This window comes from Panthera leo, chromosome B1 (genome assembly GCF_018350215.1).
Source record: "Panthera leo isolate Ple1 chromosome B1, P.leo_Ple1_pat1.1, whole genome shotgun sequence".
In the NCBI taxonomy this organism is placed as follows: domain Eukaryota; kingdom Metazoa; phylum Chordata; class Mammalia; order Carnivora; family Felidae; genus Panthera; species Panthera leo.
In genome coordinates, this window is record NC_056682.1 from 179,231,812 (window position 1) to 179,235,948 (window position 4,137).

The 4,137-nt window shown below is 34.0% G+C and overlaps 1 pseudogene; it reads left to right on the top strand.

Moving 5' to 3' along the window:
* The first annotated feature begins 3,810 nt into the window (after positions 1 to 3,810).
* On the top strand, positions 3,811 to 3,906 carry LOC122218800 (annotated as a pseudogene).
* Positions 3,907 to 4,137: the final 231 nt, after the last annotated feature.

Sequence of the window (4,137 nt, forward strand, 5' to 3'; positions counted from 1 at the left end):
AAGAAATAACAAGGGGAACCATTTTAGACTAAACAGCCAAAACAAGATCCACAGTAGACACAAATACTTGAATTGTAAATAATTTGAATTAGGTCATATGCTGAATAAACAGCAAACTTATTTAAATATTGAAGAACAGACAGAATTTTCTATTTAGAATGGTACCCCATGGTATTTACCTCTTGGTATTTGTGCTTTCCCATTATTTCTGTTCTCGGATACTTTCACATTATTCTGAAACAATATGTCTACCTAAAAAAACCACAATAAACTGCCACTAAACTGGCATTTGAGTTGATTTCTACCAAAATTACTCTGTGGACTCTTCATAATATAACACAGGATGATGGTGCACACCATACACATAACCTTTGGGAAGCTAAAATGTTATCCCTCTAGCAGTGCTTGTTAGCAAGAGGCAGCTGTGAAAAAATTTGGAATGTGAGGAAAACATGTTTCCTTGTATACACATATCAAAATATTCTCCCGTGTTTAGAACCAATTGGAAAAAGCTAATGAAACTTCTACAATAATTAAAAAAAAAACATGTTACTATATATCAGAGTTGATATTATCCAATCTGTTCCCACACAGACATGTTAACCTTCATAAAGCCATCCAGCTAAAACGTAACATCTACATAGACCAGGAACTTTAGGTTGATTATAAAGGAGTATTTCCTTGTGCAATATGATAGTGTGACAAAACAAATAAATAAGCCAATGTTTATTTAAAGATTTGAAAATGTGTACATTATTGGCTTTTTTCATTAAATTTGATTTAACAATTTGCTTAAAATATTATATGATAAAATTCAAATAGAGATTTATAAATTTATAAGATACAAATACATAATATACACTTATAAAATATAAATGTTGTCATATCTATTTTTATATATTATAGCTATAATGCATAAATATTATTTATGTTGGTTACCAAATGTTTTGAACTCCTTAAACTTTGTGCCCAAAGTAAGTGCCCCACTCACTTCAACTACTCCCAGTCCTACTTTTTATGAAACTGTTCTGATTTTATAGTCCAAGATTCAAAGAAAAATAAGGGCATACCCGGTGTACATTCTCTATAAAGCTGATACATGAGGACATATTGTGGTCTTTCTTTTGGAGAATTGCAGAAGATGAAACCATAATAGGGTGCCTGGGTGGCTCAGTCCGTTAAGTGTTTGACTTTTTGGGTTCAGCTCAGGTCATGATCTCACGGTTTGTGAGTTTGAGCCCCACGTCAGGCTCTGTGCTGACAACTTGGAGCCTCCTTGGGATTCTCTTTCTCTCTCTCTCTCTCTCTCTCTCTGCCCTTCCCCCATTCATGCTCACTTTCTCTCAAAATAGATAAACTTTTAAAATATTGAAAAAATGAAAATAAATCATAAGAAACAATTACCTGCATGAAAGTTTTTCTTAGATGGAATAGGAGTGAGGGAGAAAGTTTTTCTTAGATGGAACAGGATTGAGGTGGGGAGGAAAATTGCCTTATTTTCGTGAGTTTAGAAACATCATGCAGATGAAGGTGTATAGCTATTTCATACTGCTCATTTACAAAAAGCTAAGATATTTTTTTAAAATAAAGTAGAAGGTATTTGGCTACCAGAGAGTGAAGATTTAAGCAAATGTATTAGAACTATTACATCCAATATGTGTTGTCTTCTTTACAACGGTCGTGATATTTATTGACTAATTCCAGCGAAGGACCCATCAGCACTTTGAAATTTATTCCTGTGACTTGTTCTCAGAACTAGATTATGAGCCATAAGAATGAAGCAAGTCTTGTTAATTTAGAGGCACCACACATTTTGTCTTAAAATAATTTTGTCAATTTTAAGTGCCTAACACTTACATGAGACGAATTTCTACTATTACTAGAAACCAAGCCTACTTGCTAAGAATGGCCACCTGCCAAGATTAATTGAATTTAAATGATTTGAGCAAGCTTCAAAGGATATTCCAAAAAGAGAAATTAGAAAATATCTTAATATATATAGATTTTGAGATAAGAAAACAAGTGCTAATTCACACTTGTTTATCAATAGGTTTGGCCAAAACTAAGTTGAATTATTTTATCATCATACCTTACATATTATTTATAGCTGATATCCATCAGCGGGCTATAGATTAGTAGTTATGCTGGTTTGCTACAGTAAAATCATAAAGTCAAATACACACACATATTATATATAATATAAATATACAATTATATATACAATTTATATATATACATATATATATATAATATAATGTGTGTGTGAGAAGGAGAGTCAATAATAGCCTTGAAAGCCCCAAACATTTCCTCTCGTTAAGTTCAAATCAGCATGAAGTTGTAGATACATTTCCCATCTTATTCCTTAGAATAAGTTGCAGTTTCTTCAAGTTGAACACTAAAGGAAGTAGTTGGATTATATTCAGGAGCCATATTTTCAAAAATACATATATCTAAATACTAGAAACCCACTCAGTATGGTGATTAGTTCACACTGTGGGACATATGTAGGAACCGAGGCCAAGTAATGGAAAAGCAATTTTCCATTCTAGTTCTTCACAATTCTGAGACATTTATTTATTGAGTCGAATGTTGGGGAATATATCCTACACCATTTAAAAGGATGTTTTTCTCTGGGACACATGGGTGGCTCAGTTGGTTGAACATCCAACTCTTGACTTCGGTTCCAGTCATGATCTCACAGTTCCTGGGTTCTAGCCCTGCTATGGGCTCTGCACTGATGTGCAGAGTCTGCTTGGGATTCTCTCTGTCTCCCTCTCTCTGCCCCTCCCCTGCTTGCTCTCTCTCTCTCTCTCTCTCTCTCTCTCTCAAAATAAATAAATAATCTTTAAAATAAATAAATACATAATGAATAAAATAATTTTTGTCTCTATCTCTTGTGTTTATTAGTGTGTTCCATTTATAATTTAATTTTGTAAGTAAAAGGCAACTGTGATGCAACTTGACTGTATTTAATTGAAGACAGATGACTTTTTTTAGAGATACCTGGTAATTATACTAGAATTTATTCCTTTTTAAAGAAGAAAAATGGTTGTTTTGTTTGAATCGTTATTTTTGTTTAGAAATAGTGTTCTAGGCCCATTCTACTGGGAGAAAAGTTAAGTTGAGCTAGGATTAGTTACATATTTGTATGTTAGAAAACCTGGCTTAAAACAGTTGGTCTACCCACAAGTTTGAAGACCTAGGTGAAATGGGCCAATCCCTAAAAAAAACATAATTTGCCAAAGAAGATACAGATAATTGAAACAGGCATATACCTATTAAAGAAATTGAATCAACAATTAATAACCTTATGAAAATAGAAAGAACAAGGCCAGGTGGGTTCACTGGTGAATACTACCAAGCATTAAAGGATGAAATTTTGCCAATTCTCCACAATTTCTTTCAGAGGATAAAAGCAGAAGACATGCCTCCTAACTCCTTCTGAGGCCAACATTACCCTGCTGCAAAAACCGTGCAATCAGAAAAAAACTACAGCTCTCTCATGAACATAGATGCAGAATCTTTAGTGAAATATTAAACAATTGAAACCCACCATGTATAAAAATAATTACATACTAAGACCAAGTGGAATGTCCACCAGGCACACAAAGCTTGTTCGGCATTCATAATCAGTTAATGTTATTTGTCACATCAACAGCTAGAAGAGAAAAATTGCATGGTCAAAGCACTAGATGCAAAAAAAAAAAAAAAAAAAAAAGGATTTGATGAAATCTAGTACCCATTCATGATAAATATTCTCAGTAAGCTAGAAAAAGGGGGGATTTCCCTGAACTTGGTAAAGAATATCTAGTGCTCGCTTCTGCAGCACATATACTAAAATTGGAATGATTCACATGGCCCCTGCACAAAGGTGATACGCAAATTTGTGAAGAGTTTCATTTTTTTTTTGGCTAACAGACCCATGAAAAAATGCTCAGCATCACTCATTATCAGGGAAATACAACTCAAAACCCCAGTGAGATACCATCTCACACCTGCCAGAATGGCTAAAAGGATCAACTCAGGAAACAATAGATGTCAGTGACAATGCAGAGAAAGGGGAACGCTTTTGCACTGTTGGTGGGAATGCAAATTGATGCAGTCACTCTGGAAAACAGTATGGAGGGTCTTCAAAAC